The sequence below is a fragment of the Narcine bancroftii genome, chromosome 8 (genome assembly GCF_036971445.1).
Source record: "Narcine bancroftii isolate sNarBan1 chromosome 8, sNarBan1.hap1, whole genome shotgun sequence".
In the NCBI taxonomy this organism is placed as follows: Eukaryota; Metazoa; Chordata; class Chondrichthyes; order Torpediniformes; family Narcinidae; genus Narcine; species Narcine bancroftii.
The window spans coordinates 60,366,622-60,394,582 of record NC_091476.1 but is presented as its reverse complement, the minus strand read 5'-3'; the positions used below and the strand labels follow the sequence as shown (position 1 = coordinate 60,394,582).

Sequence of the window (27,961 nt, the reverse complement as noted above, 5' to 3'; positions counted from 1 at the left end):
CTGTTATGTTCTGGGAATGGGCATTATTTCCGGTCGGTTAAAAATAGCAGAAGATTAAACTGCCAAACTCTTACGTGAGAATGAATATACACACACGGTCTGTTTTATTAATGGATCTGGATCAGATGACGGGTTAAGCGGTCGGATTTTATTCTTGTTTAATATCATTTTCCTGGCTTGTTTTTCTCATGTAATTTGGGGACAGCCGGTTAGTTTGGGCGCCACTTGCGTCGCCCGGCCATTGGTGAATGAGGCTTCGCTTTCATCGGTCTAGTTACCCTCACCACAGACGTCGGCACCAATCATGAGCTATGCACTGCAGTGGTTCAGGAAGTTCAAGGGGGGAATGCGGGAGAATAGGGTCCTTTTCAGGAAACAGTGAAATTGCTAAATTATCGCAAAGAATAGGCTATGGGTAAGGAGGTTTGAAGCGGACAGCAGAGACAATATGGGATCAATTCTGGAGTGAAGGTAAAACATGAGAAAGGCCGAAAGGTTTAAACACAGACGGCCGTGAGTGACAAATCCACGGAGCGCAAATCCCCTCGCTCTCGCACAGCCGGTGTTCGCCCTGTCACAGACACTGTGAGTGGCTCTGAAAAGAGCCTTTGGGTCTCAGGTCGATGATTCTCCCATTTATTTGCTCTTGGGGTTGCTGGCTGCGCCGGTTTTCTTGGGCAACAGCACGGCTTGAATATTCGGCAACACACCGCCCTGGGCGATGGTCACCCTTCCCAGCAGCTTGTTGAGCTCCTCGTCGTTGCGGACGGCCAGCTGCAGATGTCTGGGGATGATGCGGGTCTTCTTGTTGTCCCGGGCCGCGTTGCCGGCCAGCTCGAGGATTTCAGCTGTCAGATACTCGAGCACAGCAGCCATATAGACCGGGGCTCCGGCGCCCACCCGCTCAGCATAGTTACCCCTTCTCAGGTGCCTGTGAACACGGCCCACCGGAAACTGCAGTCCAGCCCGGGACGAGCGGGACTTGGGCTTGGCCCGAGCTTTGCCTCCTTTCCCTCGTCCAGACATCTTCACAAACTCTCCGCAAAGAATAAGGAAATCCACCCACACTGGCCCTTCTTGTAGGTTGTGCAGGAATGCGGAAGGTCGCTTCTGATTGGTGGAGCACGCTTCATCCCATTGGTGGAATGAAAAAGCCCAATCAGATTGATCATTGGTGAATGAGCCATCTAAGAACAAAACAACAACCGCGGGAAATAACCGGCAATCCCCACATTTGAAAAGCCCGCCAAAGACAAAAAAAAGTCTGAAAAGTTGCCAAAAAACACAAATCCTTTATAAATCTGTGTGAATGCGAATTCCCCGCTTCACCGGGTACTCGCCCGCGACACTCACAACACCCATCGAGTGGGAGTTCATTCCAGGGAACGTTGTACACAAGTCGTCTTGTGTACAAATCATCAAAGCTCAGCAGAAACATGCAGCACGTAGTTCGGAAGGCCAGAAGTGTATTGTCCTTCACTGCAAAAGGCTTGGTGGTTGGAAGCTGGGAGGTATGGTTATCAATGAACAGGGAGTCGATGAGGCCACTGCTGGAGAACTGGGGACAGTTCTGGTCCTCTGATTTAAATAAGGATCTGCTGGCAGTGGATTTCCTGCTCACTCCTCAGGCTCTAAGCCTCTATTCACCCTCGACCCACCATCCCTCTACCTGACCAGTCCTTTACCCAACCTCTACTCACCCCTCACTCCACTCGCTCTGCCTCTACCCACCCCATCTTATACACGCCCCTCTACTGCCTCTCCCCTCAATCTATTCCTCCCACTACCCGTCTCTCACGCTCTAATTACCCCTCCCCTACTCGCCCTGCCCCTCCCCTTTTACCTCTTCCCTATCCACCCCTCCTTCTACTCATCCCTCCCTCTAACTGCCCCTCACACCACCATAACTTCCCCTGCCCATTACTCCTCACCTACACCCTCTGCCCACCCCTGCTTACCCACCCACTCAGGCCCAGCGCGCTGCCGATCAGCCTTTGCGGACAGCCACCATCTCTCTCTTCACGTGCAAGGCCGAACCAGCCATCCCTGGGGTCTGCACGGGGGCAAGCGCTGAAGGCCGTGGCGACCGGGAGAAGTGCGCTCGCGCTGTGGAAGGGCCGTTCGGTGCCAGTCGCGCGGGGCTCGCGCTGCCCGGGGCCCGTGTGCAGCCTGCCATGTCCGTTGCGCCGACAGGAAATCACAGGCGCTCGCCCATCCGCCGCACCGCTCGACAGGTGGGAGAAGTGACTGGTTGTGCGGGGAGCCTTCCAACTGGCTTGCCGGCTGATGACATCGACAGACTTCTCGTGTTACAATGGGGAAGGATGTGCAATGAAGGGGGAGGATGGTGGGGGTGACATTACCAAAAAACTGCATCGGCTCTCGCTGCAGATCATTTTTGAAATGATCTTGCGGGCCAAATATAATTATATCCCGCGGGCCAGAGTTTGACATGTGTGATTTAAGGTGTTAGGGAGAATTCAAAGAGGATGTGCAGGACAAGAACGGGCTGGCAGGGGTTGAGGTGGAAGATGACATTAGAGTTGCATTACATACAGGGGATTCGTGTGCCGTGGCCAAGCAAGCTGGGACGTGGCAGCGAGGTCCTTGGGTCGTAGGTTTTATATCGGAGTGGCCTTCTCCTATGCAGGTTTCTTACCCGGGCTGGAGGGGTCTGCCTCCCCTCCTAGGTCGGTCCATACTGCCCGGACCGGGGCCGAGGCCGCCGCAGTTCACCCTGTGCCTGGACTGGGGCCGCCGCCTCCCACTCCCTGCCCGGACCGGGGCCTCCGCCTGCCTCACTCGACCGAGGCCGGGGCCGCCGTCTCCCCCTTGCTCCTGCCCGTATCGGGGCCGCCGCCATCTACCCTTCGCCCGGACCGGGGCCGCTGCTGCTCTCCCTGTGCCCGGACTGGGGCCGCCGCCTCCCACTCTCTGCCCGTATCGGGGCCTCCGCCTGCCTCACACGACCGAGGCCGGGGTCGCCGTCTCCCCCTTGCTCCTGCCCGTATCGGGGCCGCCGCCGTCTACCCTTCGCCCGGACCGGGGCCGGGGCCGCTGCTGCTCTCCCTGTGCCTGGACTGGGGCCGACGCCTCCCACTCCCTGTCCGGACCGGGGCCTCCGCCTGCCTCACTCGACCGAGGCCGGGGCCGCCGTCTCCCCCTTGCTCCTGCCCGTATCGTGGCCGCCGCCGTCTACCCTTCGCCCGGACCGGGGCCGGGGCCGCTGCTGCTCTCCCTGTGCCCGGACTGGGGCTGCCGCCTCCCACTCTCTGCCCGTATCGGGGCCTCCGCCTGCCTCACACGACCGAGGCCGGGGCCGCCGCCTCCCACTCTCTGCCCGTATCGGGGCCTCCGCCTGCCTCACACGACCGAGGCCGGGGCCGCTGTCTCCCCCTTGCTCCTGCCCGTATCGGGGCCGCCACCGTCTACCCTTCACCGGGGCCGCTGCTGCTCTCCCTGTGCCTGGACTGGGGCCGCCGCCTCCCACTCCCTGTCCGGACCGGGGCCTCCGCCTGCCTCACTCGACCGAGGCCGAGGCCGCCGTCTCCCCCTTGCTCCTGCCCGTATCGTGGCCGCCGCCGTCTACCCTTCGCCCGGACCGGGGCCGGGGCCGCTGCTGCTCTCCCTGTGCCCGGACTGGGGCCGCCGCCTCCCACTCTCTGCCCGTATCGGGGCCTCCGCCTGCCTCACACGACCGAGGCCGGGCCGCCGTCTCCCCCTTGCTCCTGCCCATATCGGGGCCCCACTTTGTTATTGAGTTGCACTAACCACTATGTTAACTGCGCCACCCTTTTACTGTAGAAAAGGCAAATCCAGAAAGCGCGCAGCTCCATAGAAAGCTCCATGGGTGTAAAGGGTGGGGCCAGTACTGCGCGCACTGCACTCCACCTAAAAGCTCCTTTGCGCAGGCCCGAGGGCAGGTGCACGTCCTCCCCCTCCTCCCCCTCCTCCCCGTCCTCCCCCTCCTCCCCCTCCTCCCCGTCCTCCCCCTCCTCCCCGTCCTCCCCCTCCTCCCCGTCCTCCCCCTCCTCCCCGTCCTCCCCCTCCACGTCCTCCCCCTCAAAAGATGCTCACAAACTCAAGCTAGCATGCTGGAACATCAGAACCATGCTAGACAAGGCTGACAGCCACCGACCTGAACGTCGGTCTGCCCTCATTGCACATGAACTCCTCAGACTTGACATCGACATAGCCGCTCTCAGTGAAGTCCGCCTGGCAGATGCAGGCAGCCTCCAAGAACGCGGCGCGGGCTACACACTCTACTGGTCTGGCAAGCCTTCGGATGAACGACGCCTATCTGGTGTAGGCTTCATGGTCAAGAGCTTCATTGCCTCCAAACTCGAAAACCTTCCGACAGGCCTCTCGGACCGAATCATGTCCATGCGACTCCCACTTCAAAACAAGCGTCACATCACCCTCATCAGTGTCTATGCTCCAACCCTCCAGGCGGAACCAGCAGAAAAGAACAAGTTCTACACCGACCTGCGCAACCTCATCCAACGTACCCCTACAGCCGACAAGGTTATCCTGGGCGACTTCAACGCTCGTGTCGGCAAAGACTCAGAAACCTGGCCAGGAATCCTGGGCAAGCATGGCGTCGGCAAGTGCAACGACAATGGGCGCCTCCTGTTGGAGCTCTGCGCAGAACAGCGGCTTGTCATTACAAACACCCTTTTTCAGCAGAGGGACAGCCTTAAGACCACCTGGATGCATCCCCGATCCAAACACTGGCACCTCCTGGACTACATCCTGGTGCGAGAAAGTGACAAACAAGATGTGCTCCACACCAGGGTCATGCCTAGCGCGGAATGCCACACTGACCACCGGCTGGTTCGCTGCAAGCTCAACCTTCACTTCAAGCCAAAGCCCAGGAACAATAAAGCCCCCAGAAAGAGGTTCAATGTTGGAAAACTGCAGTCAGACGAAGCGAGAGGAAACTTCCAGGCAAACCTCAAAGCAAAGCTCGACGTTGCAACCCGCCTCACGGACCCGTCCCCTGAAACCCTCTGGGATCAGTTGAAGACTACCATACTGCAATCCACTGAAGAGGTACTGGGCTTCTCCTCCAAGAAAAACAAGGACTGGTTTGACGAAAACAGCCAGGAAATCCAGGAGCTGCTGGCAAAGAAGCGAGCTGCCCACCAGGCTCACCTTACAAAGCCGTCCTGTCCAGAGAAAAAACAAGCCTTCCGTCGCGCATGCAGCCATCTTCAGCGCAATCTCCAGGAGATCCAAAATGAGTGGTGGACTAGCCTCGCCAAACAAACACAGCTCAGCGCGGACATTGGCGACTTCAGGGGTTTCTACGAGGCTCTAAAGGCTGTGTACGGCCCCTCACCCCAAGTCCAAAGCCCGCTGCGCAGCTCAGACGGCAAAGTCCTCCTCAGCGTCAAGATCTCCATCCTCAACCGATGGTCAGAACACTTCCAATCTCTTTTCAGTGCCAACCGCTCAGTCCAAGATTCCGCCCTGCTCCAGCTCCCTCTAAGGCTAGAGCTGGATGAGGTTCCCACCCTGGATGAGACATATAAGGCAATCGAACAACTGAAAAGTGGCAAAGCAGCAGGTATGGATGGAATCCCCCCAGAAGTCTGGAAGGCTGGCGGCAAAACTCTGCATGCCAAACTGCATGAGTTTTTCAAGCTTTGTTGGGACCAAGGTAAACTGCCTCAGGATCTTCGTGATGCCACCATCATCACCCTGTACAAAAACAAAGGCGAGAAATCAGACTGCTCAAACTACAGGGGAATCACGTTGCTCTCCATTGCAGGCAAAATCTTCGCTAGGATTCTACTAAATAGAATAATACCTAGTGTCGCCGAGAATATTCTCCCAGAATCACAGTGCGGCTTTCGCGCAAACAGAGGAACCACTGACATGGTCTTTGCCCTCAGACAGCTCCAAGAAAAGTGCAGAGAACAAAACAAAGGACTCTACATCACCTTTGTTGACCTCACCAAAGCCTTCGACACCGTGAGCAGGAAAGGGCTTTGGCAAATACTAGAGCGCATCGGATGTCCCCCAAAGTTCCTCAACATGATTATCCAACTGCACGAAAACCAACAAGATCGGGTCAGATACAGCAATGAGCTCTCTGAACCCTTCTCCATTAACAATGGCGTGAAGCAAGGCTGTGTTCTCGCACCAACCCTCTTTTCAATCTTCTTCAGCATGATGCTGAACCAAGCCATGAAAGACCCCAACAATGAAGACGCTGTTTACATCCGGTACCGCACGGATGGCAGTCTCTTCAATCTGAGGCGCCTGCAAGCTCACACCAAGACACAAGAGAAACTTGTCCGTGAACTACTCTTTGCAGATGATGCCGCTTTAGTTGCCCATTCAGAGCCAGCTCTTCAGCGCTTGACGTCCTGCTTTGCGGAAACTGCCAAAATGTTTGGCCTGGAAGTCAGCCTGAAGAAAACTGAGGTCCTCCATCAGCCAGCTCCCCCCCATGACTACCAGCCCCCCCACATCTCCATCGGGCACACAAAACTCAAAACGGTCAACCAGTTTACCTATCTCGGCTGCACCATTTCATCAGATGCAAGGATCGACAATGAGATAGACAACAGACTCGCCAAGGCAAATAGCGCCTTTGGAAGACTACACAAAAGAGTCTGGAAAAACAACCAACTGAAAAACCTCACAAAGATAAGCGTATACAGAGCCGTTGTCATACCCACACTCCTGTTCGGCTCCGAATCATGGGTCCTCTACCGGCACCACCTACGGCTCCTAGAACGCTTCCACCAGCGTTGTCTCCGCTCCATCCTCAACATCCATTGGAGCGCTTACACCCCTAACGTCGAGGTACTCGAGATGGCAGAGGTCGACAGCATCGAGTCCACGCTGCTGAAGATCCAGCTGCGCTGGATGGGTCACGTCTCCAGAATGGAGGACCATCGCCTTCCCAAGATCGTATTATATGGCGAGCTCTCCACTGGCCACCGTGACAGAGGTGCACCAAAGAAAAGGTACAAGGACTGCCTAAAGAAATCTCTTGGTGCCTGCCACATTGACCACCGCCAGTGGGCTGATAACGCCTCAAACCGTGCATCTTGGCGCCTCACAGTTTGGCGGGCAGCAGCCTCCTTTGAAGAAGACCGCAGAGCCCACCTCACTGACAAAAGGCAAAGGAGGAAAAACCCAACACCCAACCCCAACCAACCAATTTTCCCTTGCAACCGCTGCAATCGTGTCTGCCTGTCCCGCATCGGACTTGTCAGCCATAAACGAGCCTGCAGCTGACGTGGACTTTTTACCCCCTCCATAAATCTTCGTCCGCGAAGCCAAGCCAAAGAAAAAAAAGACATACAGGGGAATGTGCAAGGATAAGGTGGATCTATGTTACGTGCAAGCACCAGACATTCAGTGAATTTTGCATCATGGATGCTGCCTGGATTGAAGATCTTATGAGAACAGGTTGAATGAACTTGGTCTTTTCTCCTTGGAGCGACCGAGGATGGGAGATGACGTGACAAAGGTGTACAAATGGCGAGAGGTGTTGGTCGTGTGAATGGCCAGATATTTTTCCCAGAGATGGTTGGGAGTAAGCACAGGAAGGTAAAGAGTTAAATTTTCACACAGAGTGGTGGGTGCATGGGATGCATTGCCGCCACTGTGGTGAATGGATGTCCAATAGGATGTTTTAAAAGATCCTGGACAGGTATATGCAACTAAAAACAACAAAAATATGTTAAGCAGTTGGGAAATTTTCAGGCTGTTGTAGGAGTAGGTTATCAGTTCGGCATGACATTGTGGGCTGAAATGCTTGTAATGTGTTGTAGATTTCTACTTTCTCTGTTCCCATGCTGCTCTGTGTTCTGTGGAAGCTGGATCATTGAACAGATTTAAAGAGGAGGAAGATACATTTGGGAGAGATGAGGGAAGTGAGGACTCTGTGCAACTGGCTCAGAAGAGGATTTTCTGCTTGGGACAGATCAGCCATGATCACAGTGAATGGTGGGGCAGGCCCAAGGCCACAGGAGACAATATCTGCTCCTGTTGTCCTGAGTTATCTGAGGGAGGTTCTCATCTGGGACTCACTCCCTGCAGAATGGTGGAAACAACCAATAAAGACTTTCAATATGGAATTGGACAGGCCTTTCAGAGGAAATGGCCTGCAGTGTTGCAGGAGAGGGAACTGATGGGATTGATGCATTGGGAGCCAGCACAGATGTGATGGGTTGAATAGCCTCCTGTGATACCTCCCCTGTCTCAAGTTAAAGGTTAACATTAGTTTGTTTGACAAGGATACATTTTGCAATAACACTGGCACTGAATTCCCAGCACCCTGAGCTGTCTGAGCATAGCCTTGGTCAGTGAGGTCACAGTGCAATATACGAGTGCTGGAGAAACTCAGCAGAGGACACAGATCTCAATTCAACACGGACAGAGACTAAACAAAACACAATACTGATGTCCCAGGGATGGACAATCTCAGCATTGCACTATAACTGTGACTCAGAAACATTAGCAGAACTGGACAGTAAGCATCAGAGCTCTACAACAGTCACTGCACTGTAAGGACACTGACCTTTATAACAGATACTGCACTGTAAGGACATAGATCTTCAGAATAGTCACTGCACTGTCAGGGCACAGACCTTTACAACAGTCACTGCTCTGTAAGGACACAGACCATTAAAACAGTCCATAAGAGCATAACATTTTGGAGCAAAAGTGTGCTCCAAATCAAGTCAGTTGCATTATCCCATTATAACCTGAAACACTGTATCACTCACTCACACTCCATTGTCTTTCCCCAGGCCTGTAATACTCTGATTGAGTCATTTAATTGTAATAACACAAACCTTTACAACATTAACTGCCTTTCCAATAATCACTTCACTTCAAGGAGACAAACTTGACAATGACTTAACAGTATATACACACACTTGTAAAACCATAACTGTACTGACCTTAACAATCATCACTGTTTTGCAAGGACAGTGCCCTCTACAACAGGCAGTGCACTGTCAGGACACAGACCTTTACTACAGTAACTGTACTGTAAGGACACAGACCTTTACATCAGCTAGTTGTACAAATGTAAAAAAGGGATAAGAAAAAGCAAAAGCAGAGAGAAAATACAGAAATAAGCAGGTTAGTCTGTACCTGGTGAGTTATTCTCCCATTGCCTGGGTTGAATTTTGTTGCACAAATCTTTGCACAGTCAGAGACATGGACGTTTACTGATTGTGTGACCGAAACATCCCTGTGATGAATTGACTGGAACCAATAATCCATCCCCACACTCTCCTGTAAGGGCACAAACCAATAAAACACAGGATGCTGGACTACAAGGTATTGTAATGCAAGGATCGCGACCCCCAACAACCACAGCACTGCTCTATTTTACAGCAACAACCCCTTTGCAGTACAGAGCAAGACGTGAACAACCCCTGCCCACACTCAGCTCACTGTGGACAGAGAGCTCTGCACAGCCTGTTTTTGGAGTAGGTTATCAGGTCGGCATAATACTGTTGGCTGATGGGTCTGTAATATGCTGGAGATTTCTAGTTTCTTTGTTCTTGTGCTGCCATGTGTTCTGTGGAAGCTGGATCACTAGACAGATTTAAAGAGGAGGAGGATACATTTGGGAGAGATGAGGGAAGTGAGGGTTCTGTGCAACTGGCTCAGAAGAGGATTTTCTGATTGAGACAGATCAACCATGATCACAGTAAATGTGGAGCAGGCCCAAGAGCACAGGAGGCCAACTCTGCTCCTGTTTGTTCTGTGTTCTCTCAGGGAGGTTCTCATCTGGGTTCACTGCCTGCAGGGGGCTGGAAATAGCCAGTCAGGGTGTTCAAAATGGAATTGGACTTGCAGGGTAGCAGGAGAGGGGATTGATGCCCTGCGAGCCAGCACAGATCTGAGGGGTTGAATAGCCTCCTGTGACACCTCAAGTTCAGGTCAGGTTGTGTACAAGGATACACTTTGCAATAACACTGTTACTGAATTCACAGCACAGTGTCTGAGCACAGTGAGGACACAGTGTGATACACTAAAGTGCTAGAGGACACAGACCAGTCGAACACTCTTTGATACATGGATGGAGACGGAACAAAACGCAACACTGATGGCCCAGAGATGGACAATCTCAGCATCGCACTGTAATTCAGACCCAGAAACATCAGCAGAACTGGACATTAAGGACACACACCTTTACCACAGTCACTGCACTGCACTTAGCATCACCCCGCTTCACAGCAGCCCCAGTGGTGGGGTCACTGACTTGGCTGGTGTTGCTGTTTCCCCTGAGAAGGAATCTCCCCCCAGCTGGATGCCCCTGGGTGTCCATGTCTGAGAGGGGATGGTCACAGAGGACTCCTGCTCCTCCCCCAGCGAGCCAGCCCTGCCTATGGTGGGGAATACCCTGCCTGTGGTGGGGAATCCCCTCCCTGCCCCTCCTGTCCGGGAGCCTGTCTGCTTCCATTTTGTTTGCAAACTTTATTTAAAAGATAAAAAAAACATACAGTATTGAAATAATCAGATAAAATTTTACATTGACACCCATCCCACCCCTGCAGTCAACTCCCTCAAGGGGAGCAAAAAAAAAATTTATATAGATTATATATATTTAAAAAATATTCTAAATGTTAATAACATTTCAAAGTATATCTAAATGCATATATTTCAAATACAGAGACCACTTACTAACAAATAAAGAATAATTATCATGCAAATTATATGTAATTTTTTCCATAACAACACATACTTTCAATTCATTATGCCAACATGCTATATTAATTTCAGTATCATCTTTCCAAGTACTTAGCAACACATTTACGCGCTACTGATAACACCAAACGTACAAAAGCAATTTGAATTTTATCCAATCCCATTCCTCTTAACGAATACAACTTTCCCAACAAGAAAATCGTTGGATCTAACGGTAGTATAAAATTATATAATTTCTCCAAAACTACTTTAATTCCTTGCCAAAATGATTGAACTTTAACACAATTCCATACAGCATGTAGAAAAGTTCCAATACATGAACCACATCTAAAACAAGAATTCAAATTACTAAACCCATATTTTTTTTTAAACTTTTTCTGGGGTCAAATATAATTGATGTAAAAAATTATAATTAACCATTCCATATTGTACATTAGTCAATTTAATTACATTGTCCTGACACATATTCGCCCAATCATCTTCGGGAAAAATAAGTACTAAATCACTCTCCGATTTAAGTTTAGATTTCTCCCTATCTGGTTTATCCATACTATCTTGTAACAAATTATACATAAACGGAAATATAACCCTTTTTCGGTATAGAGGAAATCAAAGATTCAAATCTCAACAAAGTAGGTAAAATCATCTCTCTACCATGATTGTCTTTTATCAAAGCTCTAAGTTGATAATACACAAACAAAGAATTTACAGGTATATCAAATCTTTCTCTCAATTGATTAAAAGAAAGAAATTGCCCCTCTACAAAACAATCTTGTATTGTCTTTATACCTTTTCTTCTGAAATAAACCACTCATCATCTATATTAGGGGCATAAAGATTCAGCAAAAATTTTACAGTTCACTCTTAATACACTGCCAGCATACCCCTCTGAAGATTCCAATTGAAAGGGTAAATTTTTATGAATCAAAATTGCTACTCCTCTTGCCTTAGAATTGAAAGAAGAAAAAATATGACAAACCCAATCTCTTTTCAATTTCAGATGTTCTTTCTCAGTCAAATGTGTTTTTTCTAAAAAAGCAATATCAATTTTCATTTTAATATAAGCCAATATTCTCTTTCTCTTAATTGGATTATTTACCCCTGCACATTAAAAGTTGCAAAATTTAATTTAGACATATTTTTTATACTACTAATATATTTACACACTATAAAATAATGCTCCCCTCTATAATTCTTCCAAAAAAGGAAAAAACCATCAAAATTTTTTTTTTTTTTTTTAAGTATCACACAAAGTATTCATTTTTATTTCCATCTCCATAAATCCTTGATTCATTTGAGTTATTTGTTTTGACATATTATGCATTTGACAAGCAATCCCTTCCAAAACAGTAAACACTGAATCCAGTCCATATTCCACTTCCACTTTTTGATATCCACCTTCTTTAACTGCAAGCTCCTCCTCCTGGATGAATTCCAATAAGGCAAGTTCCTCTTCTTCCTCAGTCATGGTAGATCCCTTGGATAAACGGCTGTAGGTCTGGACACCCGACTCCGGCACCCTGACCTCTTCGGGACGCCGGTCTTCGGGCTCCCCCACAGCGCATACTTTCTCCAGCAGCTCTCAGACCCACGATGCCCCACGCAGGCCAGGCAAAGCCGTTGGACGCACAGAAGCTTCACGTGAATGTGGGTCAGCAACGGTCAAGCTCACCGATGTGCCGGCGCCATCTTGCGGATGCAGGATTGGCACCATAGTCAAACTCAAACGGGCTGGACTCCTCTAATGCTTGGAGACTCCCAGTGACGACTCCGTGGATTGAGCTATGCAGGAAGGCCTCAATTCTTCCACACTTTTATATGGCAGTTTTTTCTGAAGCTGAGGTTTAACTTTTTTCACATTGGATGCCTGTGATAGTACAGATTCTCACCAATGTGAGTTGATATTTGTTTTGACATATTACACATTTGACAAGCAATCCCTTCCAAAACAGTAAACATTGAATCCAGTCCAGATTCCACTTCCACTTTTTGAGATCCACCTTCTTTAACTGCAAGCTCCTCCTCCTGGACAAATTCCAATAAAGTAATTCCTCTTCTTCCTCAGTCATTGTAGGTCCCTTGGATGAACCTGTGGGTCTGGACATGCGATTCTAGCACCCCGACTCTGTGTATATGTACAGATTGTAGTGTAGGATGACTGTGATTGGCTGAGAGTGTGGCCACACCTACTGGCAGGTCTTAAAGGATTGCTCCTAGCCAGACGGGTCATTCTGGACTGGTCAACCTACTTGTGATATGCTGCAGTCTTTTAGTTAATATAAGCCTTGGGTTGGATGAACAAATCTTTGGTTCTTTCGACGCGCTCTACAATTTTATTAACTAAAAAGTTTTGAGGGGATGCTATGGCTGAAATGCCTCGACATCGACCCACAGTCAGCTTCAGCCTTGAATGATTTTAAGCACTGGGTGAGATGCTTCGAAACATACTTACAGCTCTGACCCTGCCGTGATAGAGGACAACCATCGACTAATAATATTGATGACTATGGTGTCCCTAAGAGTCTACCAGTGTCCAGGACGCGACCACTTATGCCGTAGCCATGAAGGTGCTGAAAAGGCTCTATGAGCCAGGGTCGATGCTCGGTACAAACTTGCTATAAGGAGGCAACAGCCCGGTGAATCCTGTAGAGCTTATATTCAGGTACAAAGGGCAATGGGCAGGGACTGTGCCTGCATAGACAGAACTGCTGTGGAGACCACAGATGATCTCATTCGGGATGCCTTTGTGGTCGGGGTTCGATCGAATGAGGTGAGGCAGTGCCTGCTAGAGCACGGGGTATAAAACCCAGAGGACGTGATCTGGATCGCAGAGACGATGGAGGCTGCAGTCTTAAGTATGGACATGTACTCTCGGGGCTGGACCCCACACTCTTATGTGAGTAGGATCCCCTCCCTCTACCCTACTATTGCCGCTACGCTGTCTGATGCAACCCCAAAGTGTTATTTCTGCGGGAGGAACAAGCACATCAGGTCTCAGTGACCTGCAGGAAAAGCCAGGTGGCCACCGTCAAACACAGTGCCTCGTGTGAAGCCTAATCGCCACTCTCCATTTCATACACTTTTTCCTCAGAGCTCTCGTCAAATGAGAGCGAGGACTCCACCGCGTAGCAGCACCTGACGTCTCAGGGAAGACGCCGAGCGCGGAAGGTACAAGCCACCCTCATTGCAATGATGTTCACCCTACCTCATGAAGCAATGTCCGACCAGGCCCCAGCTCTGACCTCAACGTCCACCGCCGCTGCTGACCGGGGACCCGCTGCCGCTACCAACTGGGGACTGGCCACCACCGAGGCAGCTGACCAGGTACCCACAACTGAGACCGACAGCAAGCAGCGACCCCCAACACTTACCGTTGGCTGGCCGACACCCCCAGAAGGCTGCAGGTAACACCAACTCCTCTACGCTGTCTCTTCAGGCCCAACTGTTTGCGTGACGTCATCACGCACACGTTGCATGACGTCATCACGCACACGTTGCATGACGTCATCACGCACACGTTGCATGACGTCATCACGCACACGTTGCATGACGTCATCACGCACACGTTGCATGACGTCATCACGCACACGTTGCATGACGTCATCACGCACACGTTGCATGACGTCATCACGCACACGTTGCATGACGTCATCACACAGGACTTCAATGTCCCCATTACAAGTCTTTGCATCAATAACCCTCGACCAGGACTTCCCCCAACACCTCACAAAAGCTATGGAACTGATTAAAGTGCATGGACACTATACCAATTGCTTATTTGACTCGGGGTCAACTGACAGTTTTATCTGCCCAGACCTGGCCTCCCGTTGTAGACTGGCTATTCTCCCCACTGCACAGAGAATTTCATTGGCGACCAGATCGCACTCGACTAGGGTAAAGGGGTACTGTGTGGCGACCCGGAAAGTCCAGGGCATCATGTTCACAGACTTCAAACTATTAGTCCTTCCCCAATTGTGCGCCCCTGCACTGCTGGGCCTTGATTTTCAGTGCCAGTTTCAAACTGTTTCCCTGCACTTTGGGGGGCCTCACGCTCCACTCTCTGTCTGTAACCACACCAACCTGGAAGCCTCCAGCCTGCGGCAACCCAAGCCACCTGGCCCTGTGCCCAGGGGCCTCACCTGTAGACTCCACCCTCCGAGTTGCTCTGCCAACGCTTTTCACAACCTCACCCCTGGCTGGAAGCCTGTGGCCGCCAAAAGCCGCAATATAGTTATGAACACAGGAAATTCATCACAAGCGAGGTGCACAGATTGCTGGACGAGGGCATTATCGAACCCAGCTCGAGTCCATGGAGGGCCCAGGTGGTGGTTGTTAAAAACGGGGAGAAATCATGGATGGTGGTTGACTACAGCCAGACAAACAACCGCTTCATGCTTCTGGATGCGTACCCCCTTCCATGGATCACGCATGTGGTGAATCATATCGCCCGGCCTATCATCAGCTCCCAATCTGCAGAGAAGACCGACCTTTCACGGCCTTCAAAGCAAATTGGCGGCTGTATCAATTCCTCAGGGTACCCTTTGGTGTCTCAAATGTCGTCGAATGGACCAGATGGTGGACCAGAACGGGCTGATTGCTATTTTCCCATATCTGGACAATGTCACCATCCGCGGCCATGACACAGAGGATTCCAACCTTGAGAAATTTTTTCAGACTGCAATTCGGCTGAACTTGATCTACAATTTCGACAAGTGTGTCTTCCGGACCACTTGGCTCGCAATTCTGGGTTGTGTGGTGGAGAAAGGGGTGGTCATGCATCCCCTCATGGACTGGCCCCGCCCACACCCAGAAGGCATTCAGACACTGCCTGGGCTTTTTCTCTTACTATGCCCAATGGGTTCCACACTATACCGACAAGGCACAGCCACTCATCAAGATCACCTCCCCCCTGTCAACCGAAGCCAGAGTGGCCTTTGACCGCATCAAATCGGACATCGCTGCTGCAACACTGAACGCCATCGACGAATCCATTCCATTCCAAGTCGAGAGCGATGCGTATGACTTTGCACTGGCAACCACTTTGATCCAGGCTGGCCAGCCGGTAGTCTTCTCCAGAACCCTCCAGGGTCTTGAGAGCCCACACTCCTCTGTCGAGAAGGAGGCCCAGGCCATAGTCAAAGCAGTACGTCATTGGAGACATTACCTCACGGGCAGGTGCTTTGTGCTGCTGACCGACCAACGCACGGTCTCCTTCATGTTCAGCAATACCCAGCGAGGTAAGATCAAGAATGACAAAATTGGGGGCGTGGCAAGATGGCGTAGGGAGCGGACGTGCATTCCCGGTCTCCCCCAGGCAGTTATATAAATACCTGTTTTAAGAATATTTCTTTTCTGTTAAAAGTCTTTGTTTTGTTTATCAATTGTTTTTAGTTTAAAATGGCAACAAAGATTAAGGAAAATAGAGTTCAAATACAGAACAAAACTACACTCTCCGACTTTGGAAGAAACTCGGCCTACTTGCCCAGACAGAACCACGGAGTCAAGGCTGGAATTTTCTTAAGAACGGAGCTCATTAATTGGACTGTCGGATAAGCTGGCCTTGGACACCCCTCTGAAAGATGGTGATGAATATTGATTTGAAATGTTTTATGAAGATAAATTGCAGTAATTGGCATTGGTTGCCCGTGAGTTTTAAAAATCCAGATAACATTAAAGTTTATTAGTGATTTTTTTTTGGATGGAATATCGGAAGGATGAATTTATTATCTATAAATACAGAACAAAATTACATTCTTTGACTTTGGAAGAAATTTGACCTATTTGCCCAGACAGAGCCGGAGTTGGTGCTGGAATTTTCTCAAGAACAGAACTTATTAAAGTTGATTTCGGACTCCTTTTTGAAAGATGGCGACGAATGTTGATTTGAAATATTTGAAATATTTTCTGAAGATAAACATATATATGGAACTCCTTGACCTGCAATAGGGTTTATCAGTGATTTTTTTTTGGATGGAATATTGGAAAGTGAATTTATTATCTGTGAGTATGCATACATTGCAAACAGATTTTAATAGTTTTGAAAAGGTTTTTTTTAAACTAAACAACAACAAGATCAGTTTAATATTGAGAAAATTGGAAAAAACGGAAACTTTATTATTAAATTTGGAAATTCAGTAGAAAGAAACTATGAACAAGATTGATGATTTATAAAATTAAAGTCGAAGGAGCAATGTCCAAGAAGAGTTAAAAATTTTGAATAAGTTTTTCTTGAAAATAAACAATAATTTCAACTTAACATTGAGAAGATTGACAAAGTGGAAAATTTGGTATTAAATTGGGAAACACAGAAGAAAGAACTTATGAATAATATTGATGCTTTAGAAGATCAAGACCGAAGGAATTATGTTCAAGAAAATTTTAAAAGATTTGAAAAAAACTTTTTTTGCAAGTAAGCTACAAATTCAACTTGAGACTGAGAAGAATGGAAGATTTGGTGTTGAACTGGGATGTTCAGAGGTGTTTTAATTCAGTGGATGAAATTCAGGAAGACTTGAAAAAAAATTTAAAAAAAACTTTTATTGATTGTAAACAATGTTTAACTCAGTGTTGGGAGGGTGGAAAGGGTGCAAAATTTAATATCAAGTTTGGATTTTCAAAAAAAAGAGTTTATGAATAAGATTAGTTAAATTGATGGACCGGGGTTTTATGGATATAAGAAATGATGATTTTTCGGTTTATACGTGTATTTTGTCTGCCTGGGGGGGGGGGGGGGGAGGGAGTGGTACTTCTGCTCCCGAAAGTCCTAAGGGGTTAGGGGAGGTGGGGGGGGGGTGAAAATTTGAAAATTATTTAGTATCTATTATGTAATATTATACTAAGTCAATCTGAAATGAATGTATGGAGATACTATAAATAAATTTCGAAAAAAAAATGACAAAATTGCCAGGTTTTAACCTAACCTCCCCCTATTCCTTTTGCCGCAGGTCACGTGCTTGAACAGAGGGACCAGCACCATCCCACCAGCTCAGGCCAGACTGTCGACAATGCCATTGGGGAATTGAGCGAAGCAGTGGCCGCAACCTATGGGGCTGCCGGCGACATGACTCCGGCGATCCCAATTCCGGCACCTCTAACCTCCATCCATTTTGGGGTCAGTTCTCAAAGAAGGGGTGAATGTGATAGTACAGATTCTATCACCAATGTGTATATGTACAGATTGTAGTGTAGGAAGACTGTGATTGGCTGAGAGTGTAGCCACACCTATTGGCAGGTCTTAAAGGATTGCTCCTAGCCAGACCTGGTCATTCTGGACTGGTCGACCTACTTGTGGTATGCTCCAATCTTTTAGTTAATAAAAGCCTTGGTTTGAGTCAACAAGTCTTTGGTTCTTTCGAGTGCTCTACAATACCATCAGAAAGCACTGTTATTTAAATAACTAAATCTTATTTTTAGCCACTTTTATATGATTGAAAAACCGGGTATTTAATGATCCAGCTGGTGATAGGTGGAGTATGCTCTTTCTTCTACATCATCTTGCCATGCCCCCAGCCTGTCTGCCACCTATCTGCCCCTCCATCAGTCCGACTGCTGCTTGGGGGGGTGGGGGTGGAACACTCTCTGCCTCTCTGCCCACGGCCTTGTCAGGGACACTTCTTTCTCCCTGATCGGGCCCATGTGACAGGAGGCGCGGTCACTGCACTCACCCCCAACCCTCCCGTGGGGGTGTGAGAGATGAGAAAAACTGATATTGCAATATGAACATGAAGAAAATAAAATTGATACATAATTAAATGAATAAAGCCAGTACAAACAACATGAGACATGGATATTAGAAGGCAGGAAGCTGACACTGTCTGAGTAAGATAAGAATCTCCTAGAGAATCAGCAAGTTCACTAACTGAAGGAGATAAGGACAGACAATTGATGATAGAAGTAGAGTTAGTCTGAACAAGATAAGGGTCTCCAAGCCCCAGATAGAATTAGCAAGGCTTGCGTAAATAATTAGAAAACCTTAGACAGTATTCTACATAAATAATTAGTAAGCCTTACACAGATTTATCAAGTTATGTATATTAAACTAGTAAACCCTAGACAGGATTAGCGAACTCTGCATATGAAGAGACTGCAGCTCTGAGAGGTGTGAATGGGGACAAGGGCAAGGTTGTGAATAAGGACAATGAGGATAATGACAATGAGGATAATGACATGAGAAGACACCGACAGGATACCCCCTAGTCCTCCAAGTGCACAGAAACAGCAGGTACGCAGGCAGGATTGCCTAATGCCAAACTTCTCCAGCAGGAGGCAGAAGAATGTAAGGGGGGGGGGGGTTATTCCTATACTGAGATAAATTGTATAAAAGTTGGGTGAGCCCCAGTGTATGTGTGTATTCCCAGGGTAAGGGGAAGCACCCAACTTTGCATTGTTGTATAATAAATGTTCTTTGTTCTCAATTTTTGTCTGGAGCAATTTCTTTAAAGGTAATTCTGTTTCTAACAAATGGGGGCTTGTCCGGGATCACACTCCCTCCACTGACAGAGTGCCTAACGACGAGAGTAGGTGCACCCCAGCTGATTCAGCTGGACTCACGGACGATGGGTGGCTGGTCAGTGGAAGAAGCAAGTGATATCCGAGAAGAGGCATTGAGAACAAACGACGGAAGGAAGCGCGCTAGAGCATTGCTACTGGAACTCGGTAAGAGGAATTTTACTTGCCTATCAGTATGGGAAGTGTGGGTAGCAAGGAAGAGAGTCCTGATAAAGGATGTGAGAATCAGATAACTACGTACAGCCTGCTTGGATTGATGTTATCTGAGTGGGGCGCGGGAAGGACCCGTGGACAGGACAAACTGACCATGGTCAGGTATTGTTGTATAGAATGGGTTAAAAGCCCGGTTAAAGGGAGCTCCATGTACTGGCCAAAACTCAGATCCGAGGATGACTGGATGTGTCAAGCATTGAACATCTGGCTCTAACAAAACCAGAGAGATAAACGAGAGCAGGGAATATGCAGCCTGCTGGCTCAGGGGATCAATTGGTTTTGAATGAAAAAGAATGCAAGGACAAGAGAGAGGAGGAACCTTTTGTCCCTGAACCACAAGGGTGGGATGTGCTACATTCCCTCCCTCCACCTTATGTTCCTCCTCTGCCGGCTCCTATCTTTCCTCCCCCTCCTATGCCCTACCCTTCTGCACCTTCCCCTCCTCCCCCACAGCTAGAGAAAAGAGAAGAGAATAGGAGTGGTATGATGACTCGCTCACAAAGCACTCGATTACCACCTCTGTTGACAGGAGAGAGAGGTAACTTTAATTCAGAACAGTGTGAGACTCTTCAGGAAGAAAGGGCAGAACCCTTTGATTCATTTCCCAGGGAGCAGGAACCCAGACCTAATAAGCCAGAAACAAACTGGATGAGACCACTGCGGGAAGTTCCCATGGGAGAGGGTCTCGGTTTCGTAAATGTGCCCCTGACCAGTACTGAAGAGCGTAACTTTAAGTAAGAACTGACCTCCCTGATAGAAGATCCCCAGGGATGTGCCAAACAGTTAGACCAATTTTTGGGACCAAATATATATACTTGGGATGAGTTAACATCTATCTTTAAGACTCTGTTTACTTTGGATGAGCATGGAATGATTCGCCAGGCAGGGATTAGAGTCTGGGATAAGGATCACCAAGGATCACCAAGGGGGACCAGATGCGGTACCTGGAGAAGCTAAATTCCCCTTGGCTAGACCTAATTGGGATAAAATTGGGTCGGGTATTGATGGAAGAATACAGGGTTAATTTGATAAGAGAAATCAAGGAATCTGTCCCAAAGGGACAGAATTTTAAGAATATCTTTGAGGTTCCCCAAGGTCCCGAGGAGACCCCCTCTGCATTTCTGAATAGATTGCGCACGGCAATACAACAATATGGGGGTCTCGACATAGAATCCCCAGCAGGGGAACGATTGGTACTAACGGGTTTTGTTACCAACTCAGCCCCAGACATTAGAAGAAAATTACAAAAGACGGAAAATTGGCATGAGCATGGAATTACCCAGCTTCTACAGATTGCACAAAAAGCATTTGGTCTGAGGATAAGCAGAAAGGAAAGGCGAAAATTTTAATGCAAGCAGTTAAAGGAATAGTAGATGAGTAACATGAAAAAGGCAGTGACTGTGTGCCAGCTCCTGGACGTTGGGAGAAGCGCCAGGAGTGGGAGTAGAGACCAGAGATAATTTCATAAATCACGACTTCTCACTTCAGTCACTGACCAATATTAATTAAAATTCAGGCTAAAATGTAAATTTCATAAATGATCGTTTATCGATACTGTAGAATGAGTGAATTTAACTACCAGTTAATTTCATTTTATGAAATAAATTGTATTCAAACGTGATTTTGCACAGGGAGTATGTGAGAGTTGAGCGATGTTATAACATTTGCAGGGAGAAATGTTTGCACTAATAGGGTGAGTTCTACACGTTTTATTTTAAGTGTATGTAAGATAAAGAAAGGATCTGATGTGTAAAGTTGCTGGATCAGCCAGTTGAAGGGGGAGTGTGCATGTCCCTTTAAGCGCATTGTGGCACTTGAAATTGAGGCTTCAGGCTCCTATCTTGCAGTTAGAGGTATGGAGCCCTATCAATAGATTTAGTACATTTCTTCTACACATTCAGCAGTCAAGGTCCGTGAGTTTAAAGATCACCCACCTCTGGAGAATAAAGATACCTCTGGGGATTCCCATAAGTTTAATCATTCATTTCTCTGGTGCATTTTCCTCCGGAGTGAAATTAATGCCTCAGCTCAATTTTTCTGTATTGCCGCTGTAATTTAATTCATGATAACTCTCCTCCCCCCATTCAACAGGTTTATATTTAAATCCGGTAGTGCGGAAGTTACATTGTAAATGATCACAGAGGTAAACCCTGCGCGACGAGATTTAGCTTATTGGAGAAATAAACCTGGTGCTGTGTGAGTACTGCAATAGGTGGAATATGATTTAAATTGGTGGCATAGTTCAGAACAGTTGGGTGCATAAGAATAATAATATCATTAATAACTCACAGATCTTGTACCAGATGCTATTTAGTACATCTTGACTTAAGGACTGGAGAAATTGGCATGTTAGAATGGGATTGGCATGGCACCAATATTTCTTGATACAATAATGACTCCACTAGCTCCAGGATTCATGCAGCAGAACTTTAAGTGGAATATAATAGAAACTAGCCTGTACTTAAATGATTGTGTGTGCAATCTTCATAAAAACATCTTTTAAATTTTTTTGGTGCCTGTTTTACAGACTGTTTTAAATAAGGCCAGCTCCTGTGAGCTGTGGCACAAGGCATTTAATGTTTAAAATTACAATAGCAATGTTAAATAATCGTCAAATTCATTGCCGTCGGCAGTGACAAAGACATGTCTTATTCCCACTCGGCTATTTTAAAATAAATTCATTTAGAATACAGTTAATATCACTCGCCGAATCATTATGGCTAATTGTGTACTTAAGGTAGAACTAAAGGTTGAATATGTTTCAAGTTCTTTCGCAGGGGCTCTTGTGCTGCAATGTCTGTTATGTACTCACTCTAACAAATTGCAGGTTGGTTGCCTCATACAGACAAGCAGCTCCAACTGCATTTTAATAAGGTCTAATATATTCAAAAACCATGGAAATATGGTTTGTGTTTAATTTTACAATTTTTACACTAACACAAAGAAAAGTCAGATTGTTATTCATTTTATTAAATCTGGTGATTGGTTATATGTAAAAGCATGCCAACATCACCAACAGAAACCTGTCTGGGATGGCCCCTATTGTGTACTTTTGATTACAGACACTGCCGTGTGAACGAAAGAAAAAGGCTGGAGCCACATCCAACGAATTAAACCAGCTACTGAATCACAGAATAACAACATTGATAATCTACCCTCCACCTGGCATGCAGTCCCTCTTCCTTCTGACCTGAAAGTTACACTACGCCGTGAAAAAGTGCCATAATGTTGTTTTTACCATTCATTGTATTGTTTAATTGTTGCTTCTCTATTTCTGGGACATCACTTAATTATTGACAATGTATTAAGTCCTCCTGGGTTAGGGGCAGCAGAGGTGACAATTATTTTCCTTTAGAATGTAGACAGGGCATAGATTTAATGTATAGTCATAGTGGGATATGGGTTAACAAGGGATTCCAATACGCACCAGGGGAACTGAACAGCTTTAGTGGAGTACATCTAATTTGTATCTTAGCCTACACAGGTATTAAAGACAGGAGTTTTAAAGCGATAGCACAAAGGACATGGTGGGACAAAGACAGACAGAATGGTAGTCAGGATTGTACATGTTGCAGAGAGAGAGAGAGAGAGAGAGAGAGTTAATACATATGCTAATGTACACAGACAGGCTTGCACTTACAAGTTCAATGATACTCATGCAGACAAGCTGATAGCAGACAAGCTGCAACAACTCTCCCCAGCTTGGTCTCTTCTCAAACATCCTTTGGGTCCCTCAGACATTCAAAATGATAAGCACCACCTCGTTAAGGGGAGTTCCAGTTGTAAACGCCGTAAGCTGCTACAGAACGCTAAGGCTGCTTGGCATTTAAATCGTTTAATCAGACTCCAAACAGCCTTGGACATTATCATCAAACAGAGAGCAATGGCCCTGAATTTAGGGGCTGAAGAAAAACGACAGAGCCACAGTTCAACAAAACCGCCTGGCTCTCGATTACTCGTTGGCTGCTGAAGGCAGCATTTCTGAAAGACTGGTTAAGGACAATGCTTACAACAGTCAGGCGGTTAAAGACACTGCTTCAGGACTTCGACAAGAATCTGCCCATGCTCAGACTTGGCAACCTTGGACTGATGTGGGATGGACTAGACTTTTTACTGAAAACTGGAGCCTGATACTCACAGCCCTTATAGCAGCTGGACTCGCAATTCTGACCTTTATGGTGCTCCCCTGCCTAAAGACTTGGGTGCAGTATTTAATTCATCGAACCCCTCGTCAAAACACTATAACCCAAAGGATGTATGTTTCCCTAATTCTGTCTAATGACACAGAGACTGCAATCCGGTTACTGACCAGCTGGGAAAAACACCAAGTTGTCAAGTAAGACATTTTCAGTTAAGCACATCAGTAATACTGATCTAAAAGAAAAGTGAGGATTGTGAGAGATGAGAAAACTGATATTGCAATATGAACATGAAGAAAATAAAATTGATACATAAGTAAATGAATGAAGCCAGTACAAACAACATGAGACGGATATTAGAAGGCAGGAAGCTGACACTGTCTGAGTAAGACAAGAATCTCCTAGAGAATCAGCAAGTTCACTAACTGAAGGAGATAAGGACAGACAATTGATGATAGAAGTAGAGTTAGTCTGAACGAGATAAGGGTCTCCAAGCCCCAGATAGAATTAGCAAGGCTTGCATAAATAATTAGAAAACCTTAGACAGTATTAGCCAGTTCTACATATATAATTAGTAAGCCTTACACAGATTTATCAAGTTATGTATATTAAACTAGTAAACCCTAGACAGGATTAGCGAACTCTGCATATGAAGAGACTGTAGCTCTGAGAGGTGTGAATGGGGACAAGGGCAAGGTTGTGAATAAGGACAATGAGGATAATGACATGAGAAGACACCGACAGGATACCCCCTAGTCCTCCAAGTGCACAGAAACAGCAGGTAGGCAGGCAGGATTGCCTAATGCCAAACCTCTCCAGCAGGAGGCAGAAGAATGTAAGGGGGGGGGGGGTTATTCCTATACTGAGATAAACTGTATAAAAGTTGGGTGAGCCCCAGTGTATGTATGTATTCCCAGGGTAAGGGGAAGCACCCAACTTTGCATTGTTGTATAATAAATGTTCTTTGTTCTCAATTTTTGTCTGGAGCAATTTCTTTAAAGGTAATTCTGTTTCTAACAGGGGGAACGAGACCCCGGACCTTCATACCGCTCGCCCTTCCCAAGGCCGCACTCCCACCCCAGCAACTCCTCCACCGAAAGCGCGGCTCAAACAAGGGCCGGGCCTGCCCTTCGGACACCCCGCTGCTCCCGCTCAACCCGGTTCAAGTCTTACCTCCACCCAACTCCAGCCTCTTCCGTGGACCGACCCGTTGCTTGGCGCTCAGTGAAGTTCGCAGGTCTGTGACGTCACCACACACGCCTTGCTTGGGGCTGGCGTCACGTGACGTCCTGAGGGAGCCGATATCAGAGAAGTGGCCGTGGGCCGTCATTGCGCACAGGGGCTTTACAGAGACATTTCTAGATCCAATCTACACCCGGGGAAGCGAAGTGTTCATTGGAACCGGGAACACAGGGGAATAAAGCAGTGATGGATGAGGGAAATAAATAAAGAAGGGAAACGTTAGCACGTGATAAAACTGGCCAGAAATGTGGAAAACAGACCATCAGAGTTAATGGTGAGGTTTTTAAAAGGAAAACTGTGAAGAAAATGGGCGGTGAAGCTGCGCTCAGTGAGTCTCGGGCGGGGACTGGGCTCAGTGATGGACAATAAGGAGGCGGTAGATTGAGAAAGAGATGATGAGCATCAACCTGGATAAACGTTGGTTCGGGAACAGCTGGAGGAGTGTGGAAGTTCTGGTCCCCACCCTGAAGGAAGGACATGACTGCAGGGAACAAGCTGCAGAGTGGATTTACCAGGAGGTTGCCTGGAATGGAGCCTTTGAGTGAAGGTTAGAGAGTGGAAAGGCAGACTTGGAATGGAGGAGGCTGAGGTTTATGTGATTGTGACGGGTTCGGTCAGGGTGGGCAGTGCGAAGGTTTCCTCCATAACAGCCACGTTAAATTAAAGTCCGTCGGTGCCGGTTGAGGAGGCGGTATGAGGAGAGCCGAGGATTTCGGATTTACCCAAAGGGCGGTTACAATCGGGAACGAACTGCCTGAGAATGTTGTGGAGGCAGGGACACTCACATTTCCTGTCATGTCCGGAGGAACAATCAGGTCACCAAGAACCATGCTGATCAATGGAAATTATATAAATGAGGACCTGATATTCGGCATGAACATGATGGATCGAATGGCCTATTTCCCGAGATACACAGGAGACTGCAGATGCTGGAATCCGAAGCCGAACACAATCTGTGGACGAATCAGCGGGTCGAGCGGCATCAGTGGGACAGAAGGAAACGGCGACTATTATTTTTCTCCCACTGGTGCTGCTTCACCCGTTAAGTTCGTCCAGCAGATTGTGTTTTTGGCCGGTTTCTGTGCTGTGTGACCACAGGGCTCTACAGAGGATACTGGTAACCCTCCCAGAAGCAGCTGTCGGTTTAGATTTGGAAAGAGGGGGATCTCAGAAAGATTACATTCAACAGGAGAGTGCTACTGAGCTCGGCGTTGGTGCTGCGGGCTGACAAGTCTCCGTGTCCCGGTGAACCTCATCCCAGGGTCTTACGGAATTGGCTGGTGAGTGGGTTTAAACTTTATAAGTGTCCTCAGTTTAGCGCCGGTTCAAATATTATTGTTTTAAATTAACAAACTGTCGCACAAAAATAAAAAATGAGAAGCTGTTACTGAAGATGCAATAACAGGACCCTTCAAAGTAAACGGGAATCTGGGAAAATGTTCTATTTGATTGACGAGTTCAACGGAATTCTTTGCAAGTGATGTGCTTTGGTTCAGGTTTTTCTGCAGATGTTCTGAGGCGTGGAGGATGGTCTTGATAAGGCGACACGTTGAAGGTTCGCGCACAAAATAGAAGAGGCCAGGAGCGAAAGACAGATCATATTCGGGTGAATAAAAGATTCCCTGTCCGCCAAGCAAGAGGGAGTGGGCAATCATGGATGTTTTTCTTTTGGTTTGCGAGAATGAGTGGTGTATCATCGGGATCAGGGCCGGGGCCTGGACTTAAAACAACGAAATTACATTTCAATTCAACGGTTCATGGAGAACGGTGTGGTCTATTGTTTAAAGAGGAGAAACTCATTTAACAAAGAGATGGGGCGATTCAGAATCCAAGGATGAGAGACAGTGAGAACTCCCAAGAACGTGAATGTGCAAATGGGAACATTGTAAGAGAGTGTTCCTTTGACTGAAGTACCTGTGTTGAGGGGTACGATTACATCGCCTGATTTCCCAATTCCTCTTTTGGAATATTGAATTTTTTTTCCCCTGTTACGGGAAAGCGCCGGTACCCAGCTCAATCCTGAAATGGGAATTAACGGCAAAAATCTCATTGGTTTTAATATTTCTGTCTAAAAGCAGCGAACATGTCAGTGATCGTCACTCAGTGAAAGTCTCTTCTCCTGTTGTTAGGGACGCCGGGCAATGCTCATGTCGGCTCTTCGTTTGCCTCACGCCAGACACGAGTTGAAGTGTATCATGTATTTTGCATCTTTAATGTGTTATTAAGTGAGAATAAAGGGAACCTTTGATTGGGGGAGAGAACGCGGTCAGTGCAGCAATAAAACGGGTTTAAAGGGAAATTGCTTCCTTTAATTCAGATCAAACATTCTTGACAGAAGGGAGAAAGGCGGAGGTGCCGGGAGCTGTCAGCGAGAGATCTCCAGTATGTCCACTTGCTGCCATAAAGTTGCTCTGTGCCTCCGGCGCCTCCCGCTTCACTCAGTTCCGAGAACCGGAGAGTTTGTGCAGAGTCGCCGACATGACCGAGACCGCAGCGGCTGCTCGTAAATGTGAGGTTCTTATGCAGCTTTGTCTTACACCACCCCACCTACTCCCCAATTCCATCCCGGTCAGCTCTTCGAGACACTGTGAGCGGCTCTGAAAAGAGCCTTTAGATCATAAGAGTTCACTTTCTGCCGCTTTATTTGCTGGCTGCGCCGGTTTTCTTGGGCAACAGCACGGCCTGGATATTCGGCAACACACCTCCCTGGGCGATGGTCACCCCTCCCAGCAGCTTGTTGAGTTCTTCGTCGTTGCGGACGGCCAGCTGCAGATGTCTGGGGATGATGCGGGTCTTTTTATTGTCCCGGGCCGCGTTGCCGGCCAGCTCGAGGATTTCAGCCGTCAGATATTCGAGCACAGCAGCCATATAGACCGGGGCTCCGGCGCCCACCCTCTCAGCATAGTTGCCTTTTCTCAGGTGCCTGTGAACACGGCCCACTGGAAATTGCAGTCCGGCCCGAGACGAGCGAGACTTAGCCTTAGCTCGAACTTTGCCGCTGGTTTTGCCTCGTCCGCTCATTCTGACAATTTCACACTTTCACCGAGAACAATAAAACAGTGCCGCAGTCGCCCTTCTTATACCTTCTGTAGGAATGGAGTGGGAGCCTTCTGATTGGAGATTAAGGGCTTGATTTCATTGGTGAGCGAGGTACCCAATCCAAGAACTGC

At 47.6% G+C, this 27,961-nt stretch overlaps 1 pseudogene; it reads right to left on the bottom strand.

Annotated features, from left to right (window-relative positions):
• Positions 1-13: 13 nt before the first annotated feature.
• On the bottom strand, positions 14-27,961 carry LOC138740739 (histone H2AX-like; annotated as a pseudogene).